Consider the following 18,877-nt stretch of genomic DNA (forward strand, 5'->3'; position numbering starts at 1 on the left):
GCGCAGAGAGCATCATGAAGACCAAGGAACACACCAGGCAGGTCCGTAATACTGTTGTGGAGAAGTTTAAAGCCGGATTTGGATACAAAAAGATTTCCCAAGCTTTAAACATCCCAAGGAGCACTGTGCAAGCGATCATTTTGAAATGGAAGGAGTATCAGACCACTGCAAATCTACCAAGACCTGGCCGTCCCTCTAAACTTTCAGCTTAGACAAGGAGAAGACTGATCAGAGATGCAGCCAAGAGGCCCATGATCACTCTGGATGAACTGCAGAGAACTACAGCTGAGGTGGGAGAGTCTGTCCATAGGACAACAATCAGTCGTACACTGCACAAATCTGCCCTTTATGGAAGAGTGGCAAGAAGAAAGCCATTTCTCAAAGATATCTATAAAAAGTCTCGTCTAAAGTTTGCCACAAGCCACCTGGGAGACACACCAAACATGTGGAAGAAGGTGCTCTGGTCAGATGAAACCAAAATCCAACTTTTTGCCCACAATGCAAAACGATATGTTTGGCGTAAAAGCAACACAGCTCATCACCCTCAACACACCATCCCCACTGTCACACATGGTGGTGGCAGCATCATGGTTTGGGCCTGCTTTTCTTCAGCAGGGACAGGGAAGATGGTTAAAATTGAGGGGAAGATGGATGCAGCCAAATACAGGACCATTCTGGATGAAAACCTGTTGGAGTCTGCAAAAGACCTGAAACTGGGACGGAGATTTATCTTCCAACAAGACAATGATCCCAAACATACAGCAAAATCTACAAAGGAATGGTTCACAAATAAACGTATCCAGGTGTTAGAATGGCCAAGTCAAAGTCCAGACCTGAATCCAATCGAGAATCTGTGGAAAGAGCTGAAAACTGCTGTTCACAAACGCTCTCCATCCAACCTCACTGAGCTCCAGCTGTTTTACAAGGAAGAATGGGCAAGAATTTCAGTCTCTCGATGTGCAAAACTGATAGAGACACCCCAAGAGACTTGCAGCTGTAATCGCAGCAAAAGGTGGCTCTACAAAGTATTAACGCAAGGGGGCCGAATCATTTTGCACGCCCCACTTTTCATTTTTTTATTAGTTAAAAAAGTTTCAAAAATCCAATAGATTTCGTTCCACTTCACAATTGTGTCCCACTTGTTGGTGATTCTTCACAAAAAATAAAACTTTTATATCTTTATGTTTGAAGCCTGAAATGTGGCAAAAGGTTGAAAAGTTAAAGGGGGCCGAATACTTTCGCGAGGCACTGTAGGCCAGCTGCTATGAATCTATCAGGTGGCTCCACGATGGTGCATTTAGAGGTTTTTTGGCTCCTAAAAGTCTGCCCCCTAATTTTTACTCTTTGGGTATGGGGGGTACCCTTGTGAACATCTCAAGTTCCAACCTATTGTTTCCTCTTTAAACTGCTGTATCTATCAGTGTGCAAGAGTTAATCAAGCCCTCTTGGGGTTTGGGCTACAGCTCACCTGTGAATGCTATCCTGCAACCCTTAACTGATGGGTTCCTGGTGCAAACCTGTATGCTAAAGCTACATAAACTAGCCTGTATCTAGTGTGAAGTCCTTGATGTGTCTGATTACCTCCAGGCTAAGGCTCCATGCACACTGAAGCTGATAAACTGCAGTTTATTGGCGTTTGGGCGTTTTTTGTAAAAGCCCATAAACTCCACTCTATGTTAGCCTACGTGTCCATGCACACATGGACGTTTTTCAGCTTTAATGAGCAGTGGAGTTTATGGGCTTTTTTCTGAACGCCAGAAATTCGCGTTCAAAGTGCCGTTTTTCAGCGGCAAAAAACGACAAACGCTCATTAACGCTCGTTCATTAGTGTTCGGCATTCTATTTTTCAATGCATTGTGGGATTTTTGGAGTGTCCTCTGAGTATTTTTATAAAAAACGCCCATTAACGCTAACGCTGTAAAACGCTCATTAACGCTCATTAACGCTAGTATAAAACGCTGTTAAAAGCAGGTTTTTAAACCAACGTTTTCTGCCAGCAATCTGGCGTCCAGAAATAGCTTTTATGAGCTTCAGTGTGCATGGAGCCTAAGGCCGCGTACACACGGGCGGACTGTTCGCCCAACCTTGTCCACTGAACAGTGTTTGGGCGGACAGTCCGCTCGTGTGTGGGCTTTCAGCGGACAGTTTCAGCGGACAGTTGGACGGACAAAGTCTTTCGGAAATTCCGAAAAACTGTCCGCTGAAACTGTGTTTGAGCGAACAGTCCGCCCGTGTGTGGGCCTGTCCGCTGTACTTTCGAAATGAGCGGACTGTTCCCGCTCGGAAAGTCCGCCCATTTCGAGCGCGTGTACAGGTAGGCGGGGCCCGCGAAGGAGACATCGCGGGCTACGCCGCCTGGAATGGGCTTAAAGGGCAACCCCAACGCCGAAAAAAATCGGCGTGGGGGTTCCCCCCAAGTCCACACCAGACCCTTGTCCGAGCACGCTACCCGGCCGGCCAGGAAAGGGGGGCGAGCGAGCGCGCCCCCCCTCCTGAGCCGTACCAGGCCGCGTGCCCTCAACATGGGGGGTGCCTTGGGGAAGGGGGGGCCGCGCGGCCCCCCCACCCCAAAGCACCTTGTCCCCATGTTGATGAGGACAAGGGCCTCTTCCCGACAACCCTGGCCGTTGGTTGTCGGGGTCTGCGGGCGGGGGGCTTATCGGAATCCGGGAGCCCCCTTTAAGAAGGGGGCCCCCGGATACCGGCCCCCCACCCTATGTGAATGAGTATGGGGTACAATGTACCCCTACCCATTCACCTGTGAAATAAAGAACAAAAAAAAACACAACACATGGAAAAAGTATTTTATTGCACAGCTCCGGGGGTCTTCCGTCTTCGGGGGTCTTCTCGCCGGACTCCTCCGCTATGTGTGTGTAGCTCTTTTGCTAGCGGAGGAGTCCGGCTTTCTTCCTCCCCGCCGCCGGCCTCTTCTCCCGACTTCGGGGGTCTTGTCCCCCTCTTCGGTTCTTCTGCCGGGCCACCGCGCCTGGTCCGGTGGCCGGTCTTCTGTCGCCGTCTTCCGTTCTTCTGTCGCCGCCTTCGGTTCTTCTGCCGGGCCACCGCGCCTTCTTGTAGCTCTTTTACAGGCGGTGGCCCGGTCTTCTGTCGCCGCTGTCGCCGCCGACTTCCGTTCGTGTTCTTCTTCTTGTTCTTCTTGTTCTTCTCCAGGAGATGTTGACACGTCGCTCCCTCCGGCCGGAATGCCAGAGCCGCGCTGTGTGGTCACTTATGTAGTGACAATGGGGCGGGGTCACATGGTATATGTCACATGGGTTGGTCACATGGGTTGATGTCACATGGGGACTATGACATCGTAAGGGGGCGGGGTCACCATGTGACCAACCCATGTGACATATACCATGTGACCCCGCCCCATTGTCACTATATAAGTGACAGCGCAGGGCGGCTCTGGCATTCCGGCCGGAGGGAGCGACGTGTCAACATCTCCTGGAGAAGAACAAGAAGAAGAACACGAACGGAAGTCGGCGGCGACAGCGGCGACAGAAGACCGGGCCACCGCCTGTAAAAGAGCTACAAGAAGGCGCGGTGGCCCGGCAGAAGAACCGAAGGCGGCGACAGAAGAACGGAAGACGGCGACAGAAGACCGGGCCACCGGACCAGGCACGGTGGCCCGGCAGAAGAACCGAAGAGGGGGACAAGACCCCCGAAGTCGGGAGAAGAGGCCGGCGGCGGGGAGGAAGAAAGCCGGACTCCTCCGCTAGCAAAAGAGCTACACACACATAGCGGAGGAGTCCGGCGAGAAGACCCCCGAAGACGGAAGACCCCCGGAGCTGTGCAATAAAATACTTTTTCCATGCGTGGTGTTTTTTTTTGTTCTTTATTTCACAGGTGAATGGGTAGGGGTACATTGTACCCCATACTCATTCACATAGGGTGGGGGGCCGGTATCCGGGGGCCCCCTTCTTAAAGGGGGCTCCCGGATTCCGATAAGCCCCCCGCCCGCAGACCCCGACAACCAACGGCCAGGGTTGTCGGGAAGAGGCCCTTGTCCTCATCAACATGGGGACAAGGTGCTTTGGGGTGGGGGGCCGCGCGGCCCCCCCTTCCCCAAGGCACCCCCCATGTTGAGGGCACGCGGCCTGGTACGGCTCAGGAGGGGGGGGGCGCTCGCTCGCCCCCCTTTCCTGGCCGGCCGGGTAGCGTGCTCGGACAAGGGTCTGGTGTGGACTTGGGGGGAACCCCCACGCCGATTTTTTTCGGGGTTGCCCTTTAAGCCCATTCAAGGCGGCGGAGCCCGCGACGTCTCCTTCGCGGGCCCCGCCTACCTGTACACGCGCTCGAAATGGGCGGATTTGCCTCCTTACGTGGGCGAGTCCGTTCATTTCAAAAGTTGAGCGAACTGTTTGCCCAATCTTGTTCGTCAAACAGTCCGCTCGTGTGTGGGCAGGTCCGCTCATGCAAATTTTGAGCGGACTGTTTGCCCAAACTGTTTGACGAACAAGGTTGGGCAAACAGTCCGCGCGTGTGTACGCGGCCTAAGGCTCCATGCACACTGGAGCTCATGAACTGCAGTTTATTGGAGTTTGGGCGTTTTTTTTTAAAAGCCCATAAACTCCACTCTATGTTAGCCTATGTGTCCATGCACACATGGACGTTTTTCAGCTTTAATGAGCAGTGGAGTTTATGGGCTTTTTTCTGAACGCCAGAAATTCGCGTTTAAAGTGCAGTTTTTCACCGCCAAAAAACGTCAAACGCTGATAAGTGCTCATAAACGCTTATAAACGCTTATAGTGTTCAGCATTCTATTTTTTCAATGCATTGTGGGAGTTTGGAATGGACTGTGGGATTTTTGGAGTGTCCTATGTGTATTTTTATTGAAAACGACCATAAACGCTAACGCTAATAAACGCTAATAAACGCTCATAAACGCCAGTACAAAACGCTGTTAAAAGCAAGTTTTTCAACCAGTGTTTTCTGCCAGCAATCTGGCGTCCAGAAAAAGCTTTTTTGAGCTTCAGTGTGCATGGAGCCTTAAGCCGCGTACATACAGGCGGACTGTCTGGCCAACTTAGTCCGTCATACAATCCGACGGACAGTCCGTCCTACTTTTGAATGAACGGACTTGACCACACACGGATGCAAAACAGTCCGTCGAAAGCTTGCGCGATGACGTGTACAGCACGTACGACGGGACTAGAAATAGGAAGTCCAATACACTGCAATGCAACCTTTCGCCGTGTAAATCCTTTCTGAGCATGCGCTATACTTAGTCCGTCCAACTAGCCTACTGACGAGCGGAGTGTCCGCTGAAACCAAAGTCTGACGGACAGTATTACGGAAATTCCGAAATTCTTAGTCCGCCAGACTGCACGCTGAAAAAGTCAGCTGAAGCCCACACACGAGCGGACTGTCCGCTGAAATGTGTTTCGGCGGACTAAGTTGGACAGACAGTCCGCCCGTGTGTACGCGGCTTTAGATTATGATCATCTCTTCCTGAGAATTACTTGTGCTCGTTAAGACCTTAGATGCTTGGGAGGCTTGGACTCACTCCCACCTGTGGGTGGGTTAGCTACACCTACTCAGACTTATGCAGTAGTGGGGTAACAACTACCACTACTGTGGTATAGTCTCACACCTCAGACCTCCATTATTTGGAACTACCATGCCCCTTCACTGGTGAAGGATTAGTATCGGAAGTTCAGGCTATGCCTAGGATAGATTGTCTGACCGCACATCAGAAATGTACACCATGGGAAGTTGTTTTGTGTCTTTTCTGTTATATAACTATCTTATGGCTCAATAGAAATGCATAATATTGATTATGTGACTGCACACTGTTGCATATCAGAAACGCATAACATTGAATTGTTAGTGACACTTCTGTTATATAACCGTACACTATTTCCAATCAGAAAGGTACAACATAGAATTGTCAGCGACATTTCTGTTGGTTATACAACTGTACAAGTTGCTATTCAGAAACGCACAGCATTGAGTTTGTTGCTAGTGACATTTCTGTTGTGGGACTGTGAAGTGTTGCTAATCAGAAGTGCACAACATTGAATTATTGTTACAAATACTGATATCACTGGAAAACACCCAAAACGCTAAAATATTGAGAATATTCCCCACTGATCCCAGCGCCCACAGAGGTGAGTCAAAAATAATACCAAATACAAGCTGCTATCATACAAAAAAATCAATCACAGAATTATATAGTATATATAGCATTCATTAACCTATTGCCCCATATATACCATATTGACAGCGCTAAAAACAACAAAATACAAAAATAAAACTTTAAGAGGGTGATAATCCCGTGATTACAAAGCAAACCACAGAAATGTCCTTAAAAAAATCCCACGCATATGGAGATGAGATTTCAGTTGTCACATTCACACGTTGGAAGACCAGAAAGGAAAATCCATCTCCAAGATAAAACCACCAGTGCGTAAAGAGCTTGACAGCCGGTGACACCCCTTATGCGTGGGATTTTTTTAAGGACATTTCTGTGGTTTGCTTTGTAATCACGGGATTATCACCCTCTTAAAGTTTTATTTTTGTTGTTTTTAGCGCTGTCAATATGGTATATATGGGGCAATAGGTTAATGAATGCTATATACTATATAATTCTGTGATTGAATTATTGTTGATGACATTTCTGTTGGTTCTTTGACTATACCCTGTTGTTAATCAGAAGTGGGTTAGTGTCACTCTGCTGGTTATGACTGCACGTGGTCCAGCACCAGCAGTACACAACTGTAGGTCGCAGGTGTCTTGTCTGTTATCATACTGGGCTGGCTATGCAACTGCATTTTCTTGATCATCAGAAGTATACTCCAGGTGTTAGTATCATTTCTGTTGGTTATATGGCCATACGGAGTTCAGTATCAGGAATGCACAACACCGTACTGGTTCTTGGCCTTCTGTCTGGCATCTATTACCTTCGTTTGCGGTACATCAGAAAAACGCACCAGTGAAAGGTGTCTGCGTCTTCTCTGTTTTCCGTATTGGTTGCTCAGAAAAACACCACTTTGGAATTGGTAGTGTCCTTTCTGTTAGATATATGACCTTACCTTGTTGAGCATCAGAAGCACACATTTGAAGTTTGTGTCCTTTCTCTGTGCTTAAAGTGGAAGTAAACCCACCTGTCGTTTTCAGCCAAGGAAGCTGCCATCTTGGCCTCTGTTTAATCTATAACTGCAATGAGGCAGCACATGTGATCAGTTAAGACACCAGCCATTGGATGATTTTACAGTTTGGTTGGAAGCATAACCAATGGGAGTGTCACATTTCTGGCATGTGCGGATGGGTTTACTTACGCTTTAAGTTATATGATGGTATCTTTTTTTTATTTTTTTTATTCTGACATTCTTGTTCAATATTTTTATTGAAAATTTTTCATCAATATAACAAAACAATGGAGAAATACATATCCCAAACCGGGAGCCAACATAGCCCTTCAGTAGGGTTTATCAAAAACAAAATTTAGGAAGATAACAGCGATGTTAATGTAACAACATATTTATAACATATCAATGCTAATTAATGCCCTGAAGGGTTGTAATAAACCATTGATCAGAGCAAATATGATGGTATCTTAATACACAACATTTTACGTTTGTGTCTTCTCTGTTCTACAGGTGACTGTACATCAGAAAATGCAACAGTGAAGGCTGGGTGTATCTTCCTGTTTTTGTATTCCATATAAAGCTTGAGCCAGCTACCCTTCCGAAATATAAGGTTAATGGCCTGTATATCTGTGATATTATATAATTCTCACTTTTATTCCAGACCTTATTTTCCATGCACATGGAAGGAACAGATGAACTGACTGCCTGGTTAGTGAGTGCCAGATCCTAAAGAGCAAGGACTGCTCAGAGAGAGTAATAAATACACTCTTCATGGGTAGAAAACCAGTGACTTAAAAGGTTTATCCTAAAGTGTGGAAGACCTTCTGTTCCTCGGGTAAAGAAAAGCAGATAACCTCCACCACTGTTCCAGTTATCCTGGAGTTTCTCCAGGAGGGAGTAGACTTAGGCCTAGCAGTCAGCACCCTTCGGGTTCAGATAGCGGCCCTCTCGGTCTACCTCCATATAAGGTTGGCAAAAGAAAACTTCATCAAATGTTTTCTGTTGACCAGGGAAAGGATTCCTCCTGTCACCAAAAGTAGTTTCCCTCCATGGGACCCAACAAGGGTATTAGAAGTGTTATCTAAGCACCCTTTTGAACCTATAGAAGAGGTTCCCTTTAAGTTTCTAACCTTAAAATTATAATTTTTGTTATCAGCTACTATGGCCAGGAGGGTCGGTGACCTGCAAGGTCTGTCCATTAAGGAACCTTTCTTATTGGTACAGCCAGATAGGGCAGATTCCTTATATCTACCAAACGTAGCATCTTTATTTCATAGGACGCAAGACATAATATTGCCGTCCTTCTTTGATAAACCAAAAAATGAGAAAGAAAGGGAATTTCATTGTCTATATGTAAGAAGATGTCTCCTTACCTATCTAGAAAGAACAAAGAGTTTTAGGAGGTCCAGTCACCTGCTAGTTCTATACGCTGGGTCTAGGAAGAGGCTTAAGGCTTCTAAAGCCTCAGTTTCTAGATGGATCAGAGAAGCTATCTCTGTAGCATCTGAGAGTTCTGGAGTTCCAGCACCAGCAAAAGTTAAAGCTCATTCAACCAGGTCACTAGCAATGTCCTGGGCTGAGAAAGCAGGGGCCTCCTGGGAACAAATCTGCAGTGCGGCCACCTGGTCCAGTCAGGAAACGTTCCTAAAGCACTACTGTGTGGAACTGTTGTCACAGCAAGACTTGGCTTTCGGTCGGAAGGTCCTACAAGCTGTGGTCCTACCCTGAAGGTAGGCCTGGGGTTACTTGATTATCTTCTCAGGTGTGCCATCCTGGAAGGTGATAGGAGAAAACCTACGTTAGACTTGCCGGTAACGGTATTTCTACGAACCTTCCAAGACGGCAGGCGCCTACTTCCTGCCCTATGTGGAGGGAAAGATAAGCTAAACGCTAGGTGGTAAGTACCTATGTAGAGCAATGCTCCTTGTGAACCAGTTCAGGATTACTTTATTACATACTGAGGATCAAGGGGAAGGGTGGGGACTTATAACAAAGCTGTCAAGTGAGTTTCCTTTAGGGAGGAGCCCTCATTTCTCAGGTGTGCCATCCTGGAAGGTTAGTAGAAATACCATTACCGGTAAGTCTAACGTAGGTTTTCGTTTACCTTGCCTTTTGCCTTATGTAATTGCCAAGAGGTTTGGGGTACCCAATTCAAAACCAGGAGGAGGCAAACTCCTGCCAAGTATGATGGTTGCAAAGAGTGGCCCCAAATGCTGAAGTCCATCATCTTTTTGACTTTTTTTATTTATGTGATATAAAGCTTTTTGGTCTACCTTGCCTTTTGGCAGATGTAATAGCCAAGAGGTCTGGGGTACCCAACCCAACACCAGGAGAAGGCGCTCCTGACAAATATGATGGCTACATAGAGTGGCTCCAAACGCTGAAGTCCACTATCTTTATAACTTTTTTTCACTTATACGATATAAGGCTTTTTGTCTACCTTGCCTTTTGCCATAAGTAATAGTCAAGAGGTTTGGGGTACCCAACCCAACACCTGGAGAAGGCCAGCTCCTGCCAAGTGTGATGGCTACACAGAGCGGCCCCAAACACTGAAGTCCACCATCTTTTTGACTTTTTTTACTTATATGATATAAAGCTTTTTGGTATACCTTGCCTTTTGCCAGAAGTAATAGCCAAGAGGTTTGGGGTACCCAACCCAACACCTGGAGGAGGCCAGCTCCTGCCAAGTATGATGGCTACACCGAGCGCCCCCAAACACTGAAGTCCACCATCTTTTTGACTTTTTTTACTTATATGATATAAAGCTTTTTGGTATACCTTGCCTTTTGCCAGAAGTAATAGCCAAGAGGTTTGGGGTACCCAACCCAACACCTGGAGGAGGCCAGCTCCTGCCAAGTATGATGGCTACACCGAGCGGCCCCAAACACTGAAGTCCACCATCTTTTTGACTTTTTTTACTTATATGATATAAAGCTTTTTGGTATACCTTGCCTTTTGCCAGAAGTAATAGCCAAGAGGTTTGGGGTACCCAACCCAACTCCAGGAGAAGGCGCTCCTAACAAATATGATGGCTACATAGAGTGGCTCCAAACGCTGAAGTCCACTATCTTTATAACTTTTTTTTTCACTTATACGATATAAGGCTTTTTATCTACCTTATTCAGTGTAATCTTCTTACAAATCCAGAGTTGAAAAAAGTTTGACTCTTACCACAATGGGTGGACTCCCAGTCAATGGAGTCGTTAGCGCGAGCAGACAGCCCTCTGCAGGGTTCTTTTGCGTGTAATCCGTTCTGGTGTGCTACTAGACACATGGATAGATGCGGATCATTCGGAAGTAACCAGCCTAGATAACAACAATTCCGTACGTCCTACTTCCCTTCTCGAACACCGTAGATAGTGGCTATCCGATCTCTCTGTACGTCTGGAGTTCGTTTATAGCTCCCCAGTGAATCGTCCGATGTCAAGGTTTTTCAATACGCAAACCTTTTTCCTGAAAATGTGTGTCTTTTCTCAAACTCTTTGAGAAAAGACACACATTTTCAGGAAAAAGGTTTGCGTATTGAAAAACCTTGACATCGGACGATTCACTGGGGAGCTATAAACGAACTCCAGACGTACAGAGAGATCGGATAGCCACTATCTACGGTGTTCGAGAAAGGTAGCAGGACGTACGGAATTGTTGTAATCTAGGCTGGTTACTTCCGAATGATCCGCATCTATCCATGCGTCTAGTAGCACACCAGAATGGATTACACGCAAAAGAACCCTGCAGAGGGCTGTCTGCTCGCGCTAACGACTCCATTGACTGGGAGTCCACCCATTGTGGTAAGAGTCAAACTTTTTTCAACTCTGGATTTGTAAGAAGATTACACTGAATTCGTAGAAAGGATTGATTTCCCTATTCATTGGTTTTTCTTGGAAACAGAGAGTCCCTTATTACAAAAGACTCCTCCTTTCTTGATTGAACTTTTACACAGGATGTTCTTTGATTTGTAATCTCAATGATTTGTATTAGATTTCTCACTTTGATTTTTCATTTAATTTTAGCGCAACTTTATATATAATTTTTTCTGAGTTTTTCCATATCTTGATATTAGATGGTTTTTAGTTGCAGCTTTTAGGTTTACCCCAAGCGCGATATTTTTGTTTTTTCGTTTTTTATCTACCTTGCCTTTTGCCAGAAGTAATAGCCAAGAGGTTTGGGGTACCCAACCCAACACCAGGAGGAGGCCAGCTCCTGCCAAGTATGATGGCTACACTGAGTGGCCCCAAACGCTGAAGTACACCATCTTTATGATTAATTTTAATTATGTGATAGAAGGCTTTTTGATCTGCCTTGCCTTTTGCCAGAAGTAATAGTCAAGAAGTTTGGGGTACCCAACCCAACACGAAGAGGAGGCCTTCTCCTGCCAAAGTATGATTGGCTACACAGGGTGGCCACAAATGCTGAAGTCCGCCACACTTACATTTTTTTTTTAAGCCAATCTCATTATTTTTCTTTGTCAAAAATTTTCTAGAGAGGGAGAGACAATCTACTTCTCTAATTACATATAAAGCTTTGGTGAGGAAAGAAGTGGATCAGAAGAGCCTGGAGGCATATACTTCACACTCTCTCTTCTTCCAGAAAGTGATCATAGCACAGAGTAGGCTCAGTTTTTAAAAAAATCAATGCCTCTGTGATTGTAATAAAACCATTCTTTACGTAAGAGTCCAGATGGCCTTGGTTAAAAATAGACAAGACAAAGAAAATGGCTGTGAAACAAGTGTGAGCAATCAAAGCAAACAAATCACTGGCAGCAGATAAATGTTTTAGTTCCTCAGCTTAGTCATGCGATTTTTATCTGTGCCGCGCTCAGCACGCCTCTCCTTGGAATATAAGGAGACACCTGTGCGTCGATGAGGATAATAGGCGACACACTGAATGCAGCAATTTATCAGTTACAATGGCAACATGGAGCACGACCATCCAAGGCACGGACCAAAACACAGATGTTCTGATCTACCGTGCACAGCGGCCACCTACTTGGGATCGGAGATGGACGTGCTTTATTTGATGACTTAATTTGGCAAACTTCTGTATTTAGAAGGATGTCTTGGTGGAAACCCCCCGAGGGGATGAGTGCATCATTACTTTGTAAAAGTGAGATCTGAACTCGTACAATAATGACGAACCGTGGGCTGTACACCAAGCAAAGCGTGGGAGCAGCTGGGGACTATTTGGATGCAAACGTCTTTTTATTAAATGAAAACAAGTCATGTACGTTTAGGCCCGGACTAAGGAAGGAAACCTAGGTGGAATGCCAGCATGACAGGGTTAAAAGGGGGTTTGGGAGGAATTTTTTTAGTAAATTAAAAGTAAATAAGGAGTGAGGTACTGATGTGATCGGTGCATAGATGTGAACAACGGAAAAAAATGTTTTAGTTTAATTTGGGGTTAAAGTGGTTGTATACCCTTTTTTACATTTGTACCTACAGGTAAGCCTATAATAAGGCCTATAATAAGGATTACCTGTAGGTACAATGAATATCTTCTAAGCCCTTGTACACACGGTCGGAGATTCCGTCGGAATGTGTCCTATCGGACCGTGTTGTCGGATAAACCGACTGTGTGTGGTATGCATCGGACTGTTTCCGTCGGACCAAATTTTCCAACTTGTTGGAAATATTTTCCGACAAACTGGGCCGGTCGGACATACTCCGATCATGTGTAGAGAATTCCGATCGGACAAAGCGCCACGCATGCTCAGATCAAATTCCTACATCAAAGCTATTGGCTACTAGCCTGAACGTAGTCCCATCGTAACGAAATTGCGTCATCACGTTCTGAAAGATCGGATTTTTCGACAACTTTGTCCGACCGTGTGTATGCAACAGTTTCGGACACAATCCGACGGACAAAATCCGACGGATTTGGTTGGCAGAATGTCCGACCGTGTGCATAAGGGCTAAGCCTGTACGGTTTAGGAGATATTAACCATGCATGCAACCGCTGATGTCATGTGCTCTGAAGGTTCGGCGGCTGCTACCAAACCTTCCCGGAAAGGAGACTCGTGGGACATGCATTGGAGTGACGCTATCGTGGCTCTGAAACCCGGAAGACACGCCAAAGGGAAAATGTCAGCTCCCTCGGCGGTGACGGGGATCCGATGCCAACGCCTCAATCAAAGAGAAGCACGGATTAAGAATGAAATGATATAAGGAGTGCTGGACATGACAGTGTGGATGAGGGACACAGAGGGTTAAGCTTTATGGGTGAAGTTGAGGAAAGGTTTGCAGGAAACAAGTTCAGTGTAGGGGAGGGGTCATATAAAAGGGAGGGGTGTGGCTTTAAGGGATCATTCGGAGCCCAGTGTGACACAGAGGAGGCAGTTTTTCGCTGCTCCTCTGCTATGGCTGATCTTGAGGGACTCTTCGCGCGGCTGCGACGGGCGGCGGAGGTGCACGGTGCGGACTGGCTGCGGGCCCGCGTGGGTGACCTGGCGGACGGCGATGAGGACGGCGGCGGGACAGGTGAGGTGCAGCTGCACGCGCGGAGGTCTCGGCCTCCGGCGCGTTTTTCCCCTGGGCCTACACCTCGGCCGCCTCGTGACTCCCGGAGCCCGGTGGAGGACTGTTTGGTCCCCCCGGTGAAACGGCCGGTTCCCGGCTCTCCCCGGTCCGGGCGGTCGTTGCGCCACCGACTGGAGGGGGCGGGGCTTCGCGGCAGCATGGCGATGGCGCCGGGCCTGCACGGGGCCCGGCGGAGGTGGGGGGGAGTGCGGGTGGCTCGGGGTCTGTGCGTCAGGGGGGGGTGCACATGGCGGTGGATCTGCGGCCTGCTGGCTCAGGAGCGGTGACCTGCGCGGCGGGGGGGGCGGGGGGCGCTCCGGGGGGGACACATGTGGGTGGGGGGGAGGGCGGGTCGCAGAAGGCCGCCAAGGTGCCTGGCAGGGCCGGTTTCAGACGCCGGCATGCCGGGGGCGGCGGGGGGAGGAGGACATTGCCTGCAGTCCCGGATCGCATGGACCGGAAGGACCGCTCGGAGCACAGGGGGATGGCGGCGTCCCCGGTGCGCGCTGGTGAGGTCGGGTCCGAGAGCGAGCTGTCCCAGGAGGAGGAGGTTTCCTTTTCTGCGCCCGGACCAGTTCAGGTCGCCGGGGCCCCGGGGGGGCCGGGTAAGTTGCGCGAGTCTACGTTGCTGGCGGATGCTTTGCGTGGTCTGATGGGGGTGTCACAGGGGGGTGCGGGGCCCACGGGGTCCCGGGAGGTCATGGGGGGGTTGCGGCTGGTTCATTGGGGGGGGGGCGGGGCCAGTGGCCCCGGGGGGGCCCTCGGGTCCGCTGCAGGAGCTGCTGGAGGAGCTGCAGGCCCTTGTTGGTAAGTTTGCGGGGGGCTCGGGGTCGCCTCAGGTGGCCCCCTGGCTGAGTACTGGGGGGGGGCGGAGGCTGTGCCTGCGCGGGACGCACCGCCTGCGGTGGCAGTGGGGAGCGTGGATGCGGGAGCTGGGGGCTCGGGGGTCCCCCCGGTGCCCGCGGATCCGGGGGCGCGGTCTGATCTGGTTAGGCTCGCGGATGCTGCCCGGTGCGAAGTCTATGTTTGCTTCGAGGGCCCGTTGGGGGCGCATTTGAAGCAGGAGGTGAGGGACAAGATCGGAAAGGGTGAGTATGTGGAGATTTTCTCTTTGCTCCCCCTTGAGAAGTTTAACTTGGATAGGGTCAAGCCGGACAGTTCCAAGAAGGACGACGAGGAAAAACGTAGGTATCGGCTGATCCCGCGCACATTTGCGAATTGGCTTCAGGCGTTCGCTATCTTGGCTAGCGTGATAGGGGAAAAGAACCCCGAGCATTGCTCTGCGTTGTTTTGTTTCCTGGACGCGATTGGTGAGGCTCATCGGGTGTATGGGGGGTTGGCATGGCTGCGCTATGACGAGCAGTTTCGCCAGCGGAAGGCGGTGCGGGCGGACCTGCGCTGGGATCACAAGGACATAAGCCTCTGGATGCGGCTTATGTCTGCCCCGCGGACGCCCACTCCGTTTCTTCAGGGGGGGGCCGGGAGTGCGTCGTCCTCAGGACTGCCGGCCGGTAAAAAGTGGGGGGTGTGCTGGCCCTTTAATGAAGGGGCTTGTAAATTCGGGGGCGCGTGCCGTTTCAAGCATGAGTGCTCCGGGTGCGGCGGCGCCCACCCCCTGTCCCGCTGTTTCAAAAAGGGTAAGCGCGCCGGTGACGCCGGTCACAAAAGGTATGACGCCGGTGAACCTGGGAAGGATGCTTCCTTTCCTAAATAGGTATCCGGATGGAGAGGCGGCGCGGGGGTTGATTGCGGGTTTTCGGGATGGTTTTAGGATTCCCTGTTCTTTGGAAGGGGTGCCGCCGTTAGCCAGGAATTTGCGCTCGGCTTTAGATCACCCGGGGGTGGTGGATGACAAATTGGGTAAGGAGGTGGCGCTGGGCCGGATGGGCGGGCCTTTCGAAGTGCAGGCGTGGGGGGACCTGGTGGTTTCCCCGTTGGGTGTGGTTCCTAAGAAGGAGCCGGGGAAGTTTCGCTTGATTCATCATCTGTCTTTTCCGAGAGGGGGGGTCGGTCAATGATTTCATTGACCCGGAGGCGTGTACGGTTTCCTACACGTCTTTTGACGCGGCGGTACGGTGGGTCAGGTGGTATGGTCGTGGGGCTCTCATGGCCAAGGCGGATGTGGAATCGACGTTTCGACTTCTGCCGGTCCACCCGGAAAGCTTCCGGCTGTTGGGATGCCATTGGCGGGGCAAGTTTTATGTAGATTTGTGCCTGCCCATGGGTTGTTCCATTTCATGCGCCTATTTTGAAGCTTTTAGCTCGTTTTTGGAATGGGTGGTGAGAGATGTTTCGGGCCTGGAGTCGGTCATCCACTATTTGGATGATTTTCTGTGCATGGGCCCGCCTGCCTCCAATGTGTGTGCGATTCTTCTGTCCACGTTGCAGCACATTGCGGGCAGGTTCGGGGTGCCGTTGGCGGGGGATAAGACGGAAGGCCCGGTTACGGAATTGAGTTTTTTGGGGATCGTGATTGATTCGCTGGCAATGGAGTGTCGATTGCCGGAGAATAAATTGCGGGATCTGCAGGCGGAGTTGGCAGGGATGCAGGGCCGGCCGAAGGTTCAGCTTCGGGCCCTGCAGTCCCTGTTGGGCAAGCTGAATTTCGCTTGCCGGATCATCCCTATGGGCCGTGTGTTCTGCAGACGGCTGTCGGGGGCCACCGCCGGGGTGACCGCCCCTAACCATTTTGTGCGCTTGCGGAAGGAACACAGGGAGGACCTGCGGGCATGGCATGAATTTTTGGGGTCGTATAACAGGTGGGCCATGTGGATGGCGGGGCCGGTGAGCAACTTCGTTGTGGAGTTGGTTACTGACGCGGTTATGGGGCATTTTTTCGGGGCCGGTGGAGTGCTGAACCTTGGCCGCGCTCCTGGGAGGTTGCGGGGTTGTTGGGCAATTTGGTCTTGCTAGAATTATTCCCAATAGTGTTGGCGTTGGAGCTGTGGGGGGAGGAGTTTCGTAATTTGAAGTTGCGCATCAATTGCGACAACATGGGGGTGGTTCAGGTCATCAATCGGATGACTGCTTCCTCGCCCCCTGTAATCCGGCTGCTGCGACAGCTGTTTTTTTGCTGTTTGCGGCTCAATGTTTACGTTTATGCAGTGCATATACCTGGGGTGGAGAATTCTTTGGCTGACTCACTCTCTCGTTTTCAGTGGGACAAGTTCCGGCAGCTGGCGCCGGGAGCGGAGGAGTCGGGGGCGCCCTGCCCCGGGTGGATGTGGGAGCTGCCCTTGGAATCGCCGCAGGTTGGTTGAGAAGGTCGTTGAGTGAGGCTACTTGGTCCACTTATTCTAGGGTGTGGGCGGAATGGTGGGCGTTCCTGCGGGAGGTTGGCGTGGCTGGTCGGGGCTCCGACCGGCGCTGGGTGGTATTGTATTGGGTGGCACAGAATATTGAGACGGGTGAGGCAAGCGTTGAAGGGGTACCGGAGGGATCGGAAGGGTCGGGATGCGCGCCGGCCGGTGTCGTTTGACAATTTGGTGGCAATTTGTTCTCGGCTGGTGGACGTTTGCTCGTCTGCTTACGAGACCGTTCTGTTTACGGCTGCTTTTTCATTGGCGTTTTATGGGGCGTTTAGGATAGGGGAGTTGGTGTGTCGCTCGAAACGGGTGGCTGGGGGTCTGTTGGATCAGGATGTGCAGGTGGTGGCGGATCGGGTGAGTATACGGTTGCGTAGGTCTAAGACTGATCAACGGGGCAAGGGAGTGGCGATTACGCTGCTCGCCCTTCCGGGCTCGGCAGTGTGCCCGGTGGCGGCAGTACGGGCTTTCCGGGCGGTACGGCCTGCGGGGGCGGGCCCCTTTTTGGTGCATGCAGAGGGCTCTTTTCTATCCCGGTTTCAGTTTGTGTCGGTTTTTCGGCACTGCCTGAGAGCGGTGGGTTTGGATGAGCGGGAATATGCGTCCCACTCTTTCCGGATTGGGGCGGCAACGGAAGCGGCACGATGTGGGCTGGAGGAGGCGGTGGTTCGCCGGATTGGTAGGTGGGAGTCCCGGAGGTTCCGGTCCTATGTCCGGCCGCAGTTGATACTGGGGTAAGGTGGGTGCGGCTGGGGGTGTTGTTTGTTGTTGGGATTTCTGGGGAGGATGTACTGTGCTTGTAACATTCCGTTGGTTGTTGTGTTATTTCTCTTGTTTCATTCCAGATGGAGGTTCTTCACGCCTCGTTTGGATCCTGGGGCATTCGTACGTGTGCTGGGGGGCCAGGAGAGGTGATTCTCTACCAGCAGGCAGGCAATTGGGTATCCCCAGGCGGGTGGCTAGGGTGATGTGGTTGGGGTTCCCGGGCATGAGGTGGGAGCGTGTCATGAGGGAGGTGGAGCGCTTCGCTTTGAGAGACAGGCCCCCCGGAGGTGCTGGTTGTTCATGCGGGGGGCAATGACCTGGGCGTTCGGAAGGTGAAGGACATTCTGGCGGATATTAAGGCGGATGTGTTGCGCCTGCGAGTCCTTTTCCCGGGCACCATTTTGGTGTGGTCGGACATTGTGGCCAGAACTGTGTGGCGGTGGGCTAGGTCTTTAGCCAGCATTGAAAAAACTAGGATAAGGGTGAATAAGGTGGTTGGGCGGTTTGTGGTGCAGAACGGGGGCATTGTGGTTCGACATCGGGAGTTGGAGGTGAATGTGGGGCTTTATCTCCGGCAGGATGGCGTTCACCTATCGGATGTGGGGATTGACCTCTGGTCCTTGGGCTTACAGGAGGGGATACAGAAAGCTCTTCGTGTGTGGGGTGGCCCTCAAGGTTGAGGGGGTCACCCTTTCGGGCTGTGGTGGTGTGTTTTCTGGTGGTTTCTGACGGTAGACAGGTACTCAGAAGGGATCTGAGGGTGTGGGGGGCTCATCTAACGATCGGCCCCTCTGGGTATTCCTGAACGTTGGAGGGAATACGGTTATGTTCACTGGCGGAAGTTGTCTCCGACCGGTCACAGGTGGAGGCCTTTGGGAAGTTGGTCAGGTGTACCACAGTGATTTGGTATTGGCTTAAGTGGGGTCACCGTCAGAGATCACCAGAATGGGCAGTTAATGTTATTTAATGTGGTTTAATGTTAATAAAGTTATTTATATTTATATATATTTATATATATTTATATATTTTCATATTTACAAGTTATTGGAGTGAATTTTGAGTTATGTTTAATAAAGGCTGTTGTGGCCAGTTTACTCCAACCTATGGTGTGGTCTCGTTTCTAATAGGTAAGGAATAGTATAAGGGGAACATTCAGACTACACTAGTCAAGGTAAGTATTTCATAATGAACTAGTATTTAT

This window comes from Lithobates pipiens, unplaced genomic scaffold, assembly GCF_037356315.1.
Source record: "Lithobates pipiens isolate NorthernLeopardFrog02 unplaced genomic scaffold, aLitPip1_a1.2 Scaffold_8, whole genome shotgun sequence".
Classification (NCBI taxonomy): Eukaryota; Metazoa; Chordata; class Amphibia; order Anura; family Ranidae; genus Lithobates; species Lithobates pipiens.